Below are 12171 nucleotides of genomic sequence, written 5' to 3'. Positions count from 1 at the left end.
AAAGGGGGCTGCCAGACGGTACTATTAATTGAAGAATTGTTTTACTATCTAGAATTTTCTGGAATCCGGCATATGGTAGGCGCTCCGAAAACATTTGTTGAAGGGAAGAACACACATCCGCATTCAGGAGAAGTTGGGCTTATCGGAAAAGGGAGCAGGCTTCAAGATGCCCAGCCCCCCAATCCTGCATGCACCTGCCCTCTTGCGGAAAGAGGCAGCTGGGGGCCTCAGCGGGAATGGCAGGGCCCGAGGCGACGGACGGGCTGATACCAAGTCCGGGAGCTGGGATTTTATTCTGAAAGCGAGGGGAAGCCCTGCGGAGTTCTCTTGGCTGGGGTGTGATCTCCAGTGGCCGCGGGGCCCAGGCGCTGGGGTCGCCTCCTGGAGAGATCGGAAGCCCTTCGGACTGCGGGGACTGAGGGGACAGGGACGCTGCCGGGACCTGCGGCGGCCCCAGCGGGAGGGCGCCCAGGGGAGCTCGGGGTGCCGGGGGCGGGGCGGCGCAGGCCAATGGGCGGGCACGGGGCGGGGCGCAGGAAGCGGGGCCGGCTCGCCCGACGCCCAGGAAAGCCCCGAGCGGCGCGGCCAGGGCAGGGACGGCCTCCCGGGGGGTCCCCTACTTCCCGCTCTGGGGCCGGCGCGGCGAATGGACCTGGAGCGCGCAGGTAGGACCCGGCGCCCGCGTACGGGTGAAAAGTGGGGGGAATCGGTCCGGGAGAGTCGTGGCGGCCGGGAGAGCGCTGGGCTGCCGGCGGCGGGGACCCCGGGATCACCCTATCCCCAGCGGGGATCGCCCACTTGCCGGCTTTTCTCGGCGAGCGGGGCTGCTGTGATTCCGTCCGTCCGGCTCGGCGCAGCTGAAGCAGGGCTGGGGAGGCTAGTCCTGGGTGCTTGGGAGCGTCTTGAGCGTGGCGGTGAGACGGATCTTGGGTCATCACCCTCCTCCTCCCCAACTCCCTTCCCGGTTCTTCTCTGGGTACTCACTCCCAGCCCGCGCACAGGAAGTTGGTGAGGATTCCGGGGAGAGAATGGGTGGGGAAAGTTCTGAAAACTCTGAAGTTGGAGACCGGATCAAAGAATCGAGTGAAACTAGGCCTTTCGACCTTTGCTCTCCTTATTTGAATACTAGATGGGCCCAATAATAGCGAACATTTGCTGGAACTTAGGTTGTATGGGTCTGTCCTGAGCATTGAAAGTATTCTGAGTTAAATCTCAAAATAGCCTTTCTGGTTGGTGCGCTGTGCGTATTGTGGCCATTTTGCAAATGAGGAACGCTGAGGCAGAGGCAGCTTTAATGACTCGCCCAAGCTGATGCCCACAAGGCAAGTGTGGAGCAGGATTCAGACCCAGTCATTCTGGCACCAGAGCCAGAGCAGTCCACAGAACAACAAAATTTGTCAAACTATTTTATGAACAAATTCTCCAAGGGGTTCTATTAAGATGCACATTCCCAGGCTCTTTTTGGTGAGGTTCAGATTCAGTCAACCCCAGAATCTAGATGATTCTTCTCCTTCTTTTCCTTGAACAAAATCTGTATTTCTTATAATCAGGAGACACTGGGGACCAGCAAACTTGATGCCTGCTGCTAAGATTCACAGATCACCCCCCAGGCCAGCACTTACCCTGTTGGAACCCTAGCATTTGCCTTCTGTGAGGTGTGACCCCTCCCCCGCAGCTCTTCCCCTGTGGGTGGCCTTTAAGGAACACCAGGTATTTGCTGGGACATTGGAGCCTTTACGAAAATCCTCCAGTTCAGTGGGGAAACTGAGGCTCGGGTTTATGTTAGTCTGGGTTTCCCCCACAGTCAGGGCATTGCAGAGTCCTGCAAAGGCCACTTGAACTAGCTAGACCCACCATGAGTACAGATGAGCCTGATGAGATGTGGAAGGGGGGATGACCTACCCCAGCCATTCATTCACTCATTAGCATTCACTGGGCTCCCACTGGGCACTACTTGAGTGCTGTTCAGGGCACTGGTGTATGCCTTCAAGGAGCTCCCCCTGGGTGAAGGGGTTGTGGGGGCAGGGGAGAGCTATGAGAAAGAAAGGAAGCATAAGGTGAGGGTGATCAAGCTTCATGAGGCAATGGGATGGACTTCGTGGAGCAGGGACCTGTGAGCCAGCCTTGGGAGAGGAGTGGGGGAGCTTGGTAGAGGCACAATGAGAGGGAACAGCATGCTGAGCAATGGGAACAGCATAGATAAAGGCTAAGGGGTCGTGCAGGGATGGGGGGAAGAGGGGGGAAAGCCAGTGATGGATGGAAAGGTGGGACATGTCATGAAAGGCCTTGCATGCCATGAGAGGAGTATAGGTCAACGTGTTTTACTTTTGCCCGAACCATAAAAATCACAATGCAGATTCCTGGACCCCCACCCTGGATTTCTAGAGTCAAATCTTGGGGGGAGGCTGTGGGAAGTTCTCAGGGAGGGAGAAGCACTAGCCTGTAGCCCTGATTACAACACACTCAGTTCCCAGCAGGTCTGGGATGACCTGAGCATTTCCAAATTCTGGGCAGTGACTCAGTGACTGATGCGTTTTGCTGTACAACTAAAGCCCAGGGTTGCAGAAAGCCCAGGCAGAGACAGGAATTGTCCCCGAAGGCATTTACAATGTCCTGGTGCTCAGATCCAGAAAAAAAAGCTGAGACGAAGTATCAGGGATGTGAGAAGAAAGACCCTTTCCTGGACCTCCTTTTCTCGAGCGTCCCCCACCCCCAATCCCTACCCCCAGATGGAGGAGAGAGTTCACAGGAGAGAGTTCGGGATCAAATGCCCACTGCCCTCGATGCCACCTGGGAGTGGAGGAGAGACGCAAGCCCCCTGGGTGCTTCATTTCCTCACATTTGTAAAACTGAGCTTCTGTGAGTTGTTAATGACATCATGTTTCATCAGCTCCCCAGCGCAATTTCCAACACACAATACATCCACAGTCAGTCTTCATGTCTGTTGTACCTGTCGAGACGTATAGCTTGGAGGTTAAGAGCATGGACTCTGGAGCCAGGTCGCCCAGATTCAAATGCTGGCTCTGCTCATTCTTCTATTTATTTATTATTTATGGCTGAGCTGGGTCTTTGTTGCCGCGAGGGCTTTCTCTAGTTGCGAGAGCAGGGGCTACTCTTTGTTGCAGTGTGAGGGCTTCTCATCGTGGTGGCTTCTCTTACAGTGGAGCACAGGCTCTAGGTGCACGGACTTCAGTGGTTGTGGAGTGTGGGCTCAGTAATTGCGGCTACTAGCAACCCACTCCAGTGCTCTCGCCTGGAAAATCCCATGGACAGAGGCGCCTGGTAGGCTACAGTCCATGGGGTTGCACAGAGTTGGACAGGACCGAGCAACTTCACTTTCACTTTCAGGCTCTAGAGCACAGGCTCAGTTGTTGTGGTCCACAGGCTTAGCTGCTCTGCGGCGTGTGAGATCTTCCCAGACCAGGGATCGAACGCATGTCTTCTGCATTGACAGGCAGATTCTTAACCACTGAACAGGGATGTCCATGTGTTACTTCTTATGGAGCCACTGTCTCAGGACCTTAGTTTCCCCATTTGTGAAATTATTATGACTACTTTATACCTTTTGTAGTGATGAACTGAATTCATAAGCATCAGGCATACAGAACAGTGCCTGGTGTGCAGTAAGCACTGTGTATTTATTAAGCAAATAAATGAATCCCATTGGATGGCGTTGAGTCTACCCACCCATTTTACAGGTAAGAAAACCAAGACTCAGAGATGTGCACAGTAGCCTTGCCTAAGGTTGTATATCTAGGAGTGATAGATGGAGGGATTCGAACCTGCTTTCCTTCCCAACCTGTGTCCTTTCCCATCATGCCAGTCTGCTGGGGTGGCTGAAAGGAGCATTCCTTAGGGCCAGAAACACGCCCAGAGTTGTTTGACCAGATTTCCTTTGGCTCGGCTAGAAGAGAGGATGATGGCTTGCCTAGACATTGTCCAAACTTGCCCTGTTAAGAGTGTGGATGGGAGGACCCCAGTGGAGGCGGGGGGTCCTGGAGAGACCAGGGGACCCTGCGTCTGATGGGCCGTATTCCCGGTTGCCTTGCTTCTCTGAGGCTGAGGCAGAGAGAAGGGCACAGGTTTTAAGTCAGGGGCCCCAGATTCAATTGTGAACTTGCTCTTCCTGTCTGTGGGATCTGGAGGAAGTTGCTTAACCTCTCAGCCTCAGTTTTCTTGTCAGTAAAATGGGTATTTGGAGGGGGGAGGGGTGGCATTTGTGAGATGATTTTTTGGAGGGACCTTGCCCACGGCTTGGTGATTGCTGTTTCTCTCCCCAGTGAGGACAGAGTCACTTCTTCACATCCAGCTCCCGACTTCCTCATTCATTTCTTCTTCGGATATTTATTGAACACCTGTGTGCCAGGCGGGGCTTCCCAGGTGTTCTTGCCTGGAGCATCCCCTGGACAGAGGAGCCTGGTGGGCTACCCAGTCCATAGGGTCACAAAGCGTCGGACACGACTGAAGCAACGTAGTCATACACACACACATGCCAGGCAAGGTGCCAGAGGACTGGCACAGAGTCCTCGTCCTCCAGGAATTTGACCTCGAGTTGTGAAAACAAGCAGTACACAAACACGCGCACAGAGCTACACTCCTTATCTAGCATTCGAAATCCACAAGCTCTGAAAACCGGAAGTGTTCTCGTCACTCAGTTGGAAGCAAGACCTGACGTGAAGTAAACACGAGGCTGTTTGGAGTCCTCATTTCTTCCCCGTGGTGTGAAGGCTCGTGTGTCTTGCTGCAGAGACACACATGTGGTTGGTCACAGGGTGCTCCTCGGGCCCTGTGGGGGGCAGGGATCGTCATGACGGGTGGTATGCTTTATACAAGATGACCTTTCTCTAATCTGAGTAATTCTGAATTTGGAAACACGTCTGGGCTGCGGGAGGACCTGTCTTCTGCAGTGTCGTGTCATGTCCCCTAGCGACAGCGCTCAGAAGAAAGTAGAGCAGGATGCGGGCGGAGTTGGGGGAGCCTCTCTGAGAAGGAACATTTAGAAGGGCAAGGGGCCCTAGAGGAGCAGGCCAGATGGAGGAAACCACAGAGGATGCTAGAAAAGGTCTTGTCCAGCCCACCGGCCCCACTTCCGGGCCTGCTGCTTGCCCCCACTCTGGGTGCACTGTTCTACGTGCGCACATCTGTGCCTTTCCAAGAAGTGGTGATGCCTCTGAGGTTTCGGGTTTGCCTCCAACTGACTCATTCTCATTCTTGGGGCCCCCTCAGGCCTCCTCACCTCCTCGCTGGCACTTAAATCGAGGTCTTCACCGAAGCAGGCGTGGGAGCTCTGACTCACTGGGCAAGCTCACCCTCTGAGCTGGTGTCTGAGTCCCCCTCCTTCTCCCTCCAGGAGAGAGGGAGGAGACAGATCCTGGTGAAGGGAGGAGAAGCCTGGCCCTCCGGGGTTTGGTGGAACAGATTTCCTGAAAAGGAGGAGGTGTTCTGAGCAACAGGACTGCAAAGGCACCAACAGCCTCCAGCCTGCAGATCCCATTTGCAAAGCTAAAAGTGACAGGCACGCACGCTGTCTCGAGTGCCTGCGTGGGGCTCGCTGCTTGCAGTCAACTCAGCAAGTGTGTGGAGGCTGTGGACACAGCAGCAACTGACACAGAAGCAAGGGTCCTCGTGGGGCTGGCTGTCTAGTGGAGGAGGTGACTTTTGAGCTAAGACCCAAAATAGAATGACAGGCAGATATCTGGGGAAAGAGCGATCCCGGCCGAAGGCTGAGGTGTGTCTGACTCAGCACAGGGAAGCTGATGTGGTTGGACGGAATTGAAACAAGGCGAAGAGGGGAGGGGAGAGAGGTCAGGAAAGCCAGCGGGAGCCAGACATCTACCTGCATTGCCTCATTCATCTTGTGCCGAAACCGTACAAGGTGGGAACTGCTCTTATCCAGATTTTACAGATATATATAAAAAAAGACAGGGCAGCGGACTTAGTAACTTGTCTGGGGGTCACACAGCTGTGAACCCGACAACTCCAGCGTCCTCAGCTTTTCCCACTGTGTTTAAGCACATCATGGAAACTATTCAAGTGCTAAAGGCCCACCCGTCACCATCCACTGTTAGTGCTCACCTGCCATGGATCTGCTCAGCAACCTTTGTGCACGTGGTCAGGCCAGGCTCGAGATCGCAGGTGATCCGATCATTGTGCAGATCATTTTACAGAGTATTTTGCCAGCGAGCATCCTCTCCAACATGTCAGACAGGAAGGGCACTTTAAAGCAGAGGGGGCACGGTGGGGGTGCAGGCAGTGGGGGGACGGACTCCCCCATCAGGCGTTGTGGTACACGGAGGCAGGTAGACGCATGGGTGTCTCCCCATTTCCCTGGGGAGGAAACTGAGGCTCAGGGAAGAGTCTTAACCTGGAGACACAACTCGGAAGTGGCAGAAGCTGCTTTCAAATCTGGGGCTGGGAAAGTATGCAAACTTTAACCACTATTCTGAGCTGTCCAGCCCACGGAGCAGAGTTTAAAAGAACTAGGTTTCTTGGTTAGAAATAAGGGAGTGTAATCACCAAGGACTATTTTGGAGAACTGTGAAAGGCCTGAGGGTTTCCAGAAACAGCCAGAAAAGTGTTTTGTCTTTTTAAAAGAGGAAATGGAACTTCTCCGGAGAGGGAGAGGAGGGATGCCAGTCCTCTGCGGGGGCAGCCCTCCAAGCCCACAGACCGACCCTTACCCCTGGCCTCCCAACAGTCTTGCTTCTGGGGAGTAGGCCTTCTAGAAGCCAGATTCCTGCTGTTGGACAGCTCTAACTAGGAGATGTTTCCTGGGAGTTAGCCAGTTCAGCTTTCCAGGAGCTTTCACTTTCTAGCTTTGCCCTCCAATCCAGCCCAATGGTTCTCTATTCCTTTCAAAACAATATTTATGTATTTATCTATTTGGCTGCACCAGGTCTTAATTGTGGCATGTGGCATCTAGTTCCCTGATAGGGGATTGAACCTGGGCCCCCTGCATTGGGAGCATGGAGTCTTAGCCACTGGACTTCCAGGGAAGTCCCCTTAATGGTTCTCTCATTCAGACAACACAGCCATAATTCATTGTCATTCTTCCTGTTCAGTCTGGCTTTGTACATGATCCAGTTGTCGGAGCCCCACATACAAACCATTGCCTCTCCCAAAGCCTTCCCCAGTCAGAAAGGAGGGAGACTATCACCTGCTTGGTCTGGAACCCATACCTCTGTTGATATCACCTGCCGTCCTTCTTTGTAGTGGCCACATTCCCCTTGGGGCTGGTATTGGATTTGTCAGCTAAATCCTCCAGAATTCCCTTCTACTGTTTTGTCACTGAGTGGTGACCGACTCTTTTGCGACCCTATGGACTGTATAGCCCACCAGGCTCCTCTGTCCATCAGATTTCTCAGAAAAGGATACTGGAGTGGATTGCCATTTCCTTCTCCAGGGGATCTTCCCAACCCAGGGATCGAACCTGGGTCTCCTGCATCATAGGCAGATTCTTTACCTCTGAGCCACCCAGGAAGCCCCTCTTGTACATGAGCTGCTGTCAATAAGGGTTTCTTCCATTCTGAGACTCCTTGTTTGTGGCTAACAATTGTTCTCAGTCTTTCTTGTTCCCTAATAAATCTACCTCAGGCTATAATTTTTTCTAAGTACTGCCATGACTTTATTCCACAGTTCTTGTAATACAAAGTCATTCACTACTAAAATAGTTGGTCATTTCTTCTTTGATTAAGATTGTTATATACTTTATGGTTTTTTAAGGTGGATGGAATTTTTAAGTTATATTTTGACTATTGATTTCTATGGATAGTGGTCAATATTTGTAGCTTCTATGATCTCAGTGATGGAGAATTTGTTGAGATCTTCTTTGTAGGATTTTCTGATCAGTCTTTCTGTCTGTTCCTCTTGTCGTTGAAAAGATGTGTATTTCTGGCTGGGTGTAAAGTTATAAGATATGTCTATCTAGGTCATGTTTATTAATTATATCATTTGTGTTTTTCATGTTTTATGTGGTTTTCTCTACCTGCTGCATCTCCCACTGTAATGGAAGCTCTGTTCATTTTTCCTTGACCTGCTCTCAGTTTCTTCTGTCATTTAAAAGATACTTATTTATTTAGCTACATCAAGTTTTAGCTCTTTCATCACAGCACAAGCACACAGGCTCTCTAGTTGTGGCACGCAGGCTCAGTGATTGAGGCACACAGGCTTAGTTGCTCCAAGACACATGGGATCTTAGTTCCCTGACCGGAAGTCAGGCCACATCCCCTGCACTGCAAGGTGGATTCTTAACCACTGGACCACCAGGGAAGCCCTTAGGTTTTGCTTCGTTTTTGGAAGCTATGTTTTCTGGTGCATGTAAATAGAACGTATGACTAGAAGAGGGTTCATGACTTTTACACCTTCTTAGTGAGTTGCTCCTTTTATCAATATAAAACAGCTACCTTTCTCTCTTTTAATAATACTTTGATGCCTTGAATTCCATTTTATTCAGTATTAATAGGACTCAATGGTAAAGAATCCACCTGCCGATGCAGGAGACACGGGTTTGATCTTTGGGTTGGGATCCTTCCTGGAGAAGGAAATGGAGAAGGAAACCTACTCCAGTATTCTTGCCTGGGAAATCCCACGGACACAGGAGCCTGGCGCGTTACAGTCTGTGGGGTCGCAAAAGAGTCAGACACGACTTGGCAACTAAACAACAACAGACAACAGCAACAACAATAATATTTCTATACCTGTTATCTTTATTTGCATTTTCCTTGACTAATTTTCCAATTATTTTCTTTTCTTCCCTTCTGAAGTTGTAGGACTTTTCTTTGACGCTGCTCTGGTACCCAGATGAGTTTTTTTTTTTTTTTTTAAAAAAAAGCAAAACAAAACTTGCATCTTCATCTCAGCTCTGCAACTCACTTGCTCAGTAATCTTGGGCAAGTCATTTGCCCTCTTTGGGCTTCAATTTCCTAAACCATAAAATGGGGATATGACTTGCTTTGCCCTTCTCTAGGGTTTTTGTGAAAATAATAACATAGTGAATATGAAAGACCTTGTAAACATACCTGTACTCATATTAGTCACTCAGTGTCAATATTGGCCAGCACACCGGGCGGTGAGAATGGCACGTACAAAGGCCAGGAGGGAGCTGACCTCCAGGCAGCCTCGGGGACACCCACGATGAGGCAGCCGACTTCAAGTTTCGCAGGCATTGGTTGGCTGCGTCCCGTGTTTGCAAAGAGGCATGATGAGTAAGACACAATCCTTGCCCTGGAGGACTTTTAGCCTGGAAAGACAGAGTAATGACAGGCATGTTTCAGCCTTTATGAGAATGGAGAGGATATTGGGACAGAGAGACTGGCAGAGCTGTGAAGTGGGCAGAGGAAAGAGTAGGGTTTGACCAGGAACTTTCTGAGGGTGCGTAGGTGGAGGGCACCGGGAGGCAGAGGAAATGGCCCAAGGGAAGTGGGGAGTCTGTGGCACATTGGGGGACGGTGGGGCGGGGCAGGGAAGCTGTAAGGACTGTTCTTTGCCCTCCCCTTGCCTGCCCCCACTGAGGAGGAAGGCAGTGGGGCTTGCAAAATTTTGGAATTCCTCACTGAAAAAGTGTTGCGGCTCAGCAACACAAGAGTAGGCGGTGATGGCGTGCCTCTAGCCCTGCTTCCCCTCCCCACCATAACAACTGCATCCCAGAGGGACAGAAGGAAGGGAACATTTGGGGGTGCTGGAGCTTAGAGAAGGTGCAGGGGTCTCACCTGTTGCTCCTTTCCTCTTGTTGGGGGTCCTGGCGTCTCAGGACACTCACCTCTCTGCCCACCCCCACCCCACCCCACCCCCTGCAAGAGGACATCAGCTGGTGGTTGTAAGCCAAAGGGGATCACAAATGTGGTGTATGGTTTTTAAAAATCAAGCATTTAAAAATCAAAGTAATATACATAAAAATCTGGATTTCTAGCTTCTTGTGGAAAATCGAGAGTCCTAGCGAGGCCTAGGCCTTCAGGTACGTGGTGCAAAGCAGAGTGGTGGGCGGCTGCCTATTAGGGCTGGACATGCGCTCACCACTGTCCCCTCTCTACTCTCTGAGGTCGTGTGTCTGAAGTCTCTTAGATGTTTGAGTTGATGCTGGGGGAGGTGACTCTCTGTGGCCATGAGAGGTGGCTGGAAGCTGCCCCCAGAAGGAGTGAGTGCCCCATCTTTGGGGGCAAGTAGCTAGAGGGTTGATGGCGCTGTGCAAAGGCCTAGAGGGACCTGCAGTCTTACCAACTGTGGACTCCAGAGTCTTTGGGGATCCACCAGCCCTGAGAACTGGCTGTTCTGGGACCTTTGCTGACATACCCTGATCACCTTATGCACTCTCCTCTGCTCTCTTCCTTTCCGTCTCATCCATCTTTTTTTTTCTTTTCCTTTTTATTGCAATGTACATGCAGGCAAAGGCCCAGCTTCACAAAGTAAACACGAGCACGTATAACTTGATCAAGAAATGAAGCATGACCAGCACTTCCCATAGCAGTTTCTCTCCCGCCCCACCCTCTCCCAGGACACTCTGCCAATCACTAACCCCAAGATTGGTTTGTCTCCTTTTGGACTTTATCTAAATGGAGCACATATCGCCCTTCCAAGCCCAGCTTCCTTCGCTCAGCTTGTACTCTGAGACCCCGTCTGTGTGTCGCGGCATTTGCCGTGTCCTCAGGGTTGCAGAGTGGTCACTTGGCGCTGGGAGATGGGCTCTGTCACCTGTCCCGTCAGCTCTGCCCCAGGCCTCCTTGCCCAGCCATGCCAGCCACGGTCCCTTTGCCTCTCCTCAACCACCCCAGGAGGCAAAGTGGTCCTGCTCTCATTTCACAGATAAGGAGACCGAGGCTCTGTGGTCTCCAAGGACCCCAGCTTGCCAAGGTCTCCCAGCCAGTTAGTGCCAAGCCCACGCTCAGAGTTAAGCTTCCGTGTCTTAGGTGCCCTGGGGTCCATGCCCACATGGGTCACCCCACATGACTGACAGGTGTCCCTGACTGGGCCAAGAATGATAAGGAATGAGACAACAGAAAGAACTCCAAGGAGAGCCCCACCCCCAACCCCGCCTGTCTACAGACCGAGACCTTGAGCAGGGAGCGTTTCTCTGTGCTGCCCTATCAGGTTTGCCTAGGGGGCAAAGTCCTGGTTACTGTTAAGACATGCTCCTTGCAAGGGCTGGGCAAACAGAGTGTGTGTGCGTATGTGTGCGTGTGTGCACTCAGTCATATCCAGTTCTTTGTGATCCCATGGACTGTAGCCCGCCAGGCTCCTCTGTCCATGGGATTCTCCAGGCAAGAATACTGGAGTGGGTTGCAATTTCCTACCCCAGGGGATCTTCCTGACCCAGGATCGAACCCATGTCCCTTGTGTCTCCTGCATTGACTGGCAAATTCTTCACCACTATGCCACCTGGGAATCCTGGGCAAACAGTGGTGGAAGCCAAATTCTAGCTCATCACTTCCTTGGGACTATTACTGAACCCCTCTGAGCCTCGGTTTCCTCTTCTGTGCAAGGGAGGTTTGACCACATCTTCCACACGGGGCTTGCTGGGAGAAGCAAGCAGAGTGGCATATAAAAAGAGTGAGTTTATGGCTGCTTCCTCTAGGCCAGGTGCTGTACTGTGACTCAGAAGATCTGGGTTCACTTCCCAGGCCCACCGCTGACTCGCTGAGCATCCTCAAGCAGGTTTCTGAACCTCTCTGGGCCTCAGTTTCTCCCTGTCTACAAAGGGAATGATAATAATTTCACCTTCCATGTTCCTCGGCTGGGGAAAAGGGGTGGGCCCTATGGGCAGAGGGGCCCAGGGCCTGATCTCTAAAGACTCAAGGAACTGGGGGAAATCATGGTGACTTCTGGTGACCTTAGGAAGGAGGCGCACCAGGAGCCGTGACTATCACTAAGACGGCCAAAATCTAATCAGCATCCGGAGCTCCAGACATCTTATATCTGTGTCTTAGGGCAGTGAGCACTAATCATGATAATGCCCCAATTACCAGCTCTTTGGAGGTCAGCCCCCGCCTCCTCTCTGGGGTGGCCAAGATCCGTGTGGTGCCTGCATCGGGGTATTCAAGGAGACTCTGAGCCCAGATTGGTCAGTGCTTATCCAGCAGTGCAAGGCAGAAAACACCAGTTCTGGGAGTTGTATCCCTGCCTCCATCAGGGTTGGCTGGCCAGACCTCACTGCACACAGCCAGGGGGCACTCGTCCATT

The 12171-nt window shown here is 51.9% G+C and overlaps 1 protein-coding gene and 1 non-coding gene across 15 annotated transcripts in view; one reads left to right on the top strand and one right to left on the bottom strand.

Moving 5' to 3' along the window:
• Nucleotides 1-559: 559 nt before the first annotated feature.
• The window catches only part of IL4R (interleukin 4 receptor), a 50044-nt gene continuing 38432 nt past the window's right edge, over nt 560-12171 (top strand). For all 14 annotated transcript variants that reach the window (XM_086375226.1, XM_086375208.1, XM_086375232.1 and 11 more), the window contains exon 1: nt 560-665. The gene's annotated coding sequence lies outside the window, so the exon portion shown is untranslated. The remainder of the gene's footprint in view (nt 666-12171) is intronic.
• TRNAH-AUG (transfer RNA histidin (anticodon AUG)) lies at nt 7409-7479 on the bottom strand. Its single transcript has one exon. It is a non-coding gene; the product is annotated as a tRNA-His (tRNA).

The sequence above is a fragment of the Bos grunniens genome, chromosome 25, assembly GCF_055505025.1.
Source record: "Bos grunniens cultivar Pamir isolate PY7600 chromosome 25, Bosgru_T2T1.0, whole genome shotgun sequence".
Classification (NCBI taxonomy): domain Eukaryota; kingdom Metazoa; phylum Chordata; class Mammalia; order Artiodactyla; family Bovidae; genus Bos; species Bos grunniens.
The sequence above is the reverse complement of the archived record's forward strand: the minus strand, read 5'-3'. Positions and strand labels throughout refer to the sequence as shown.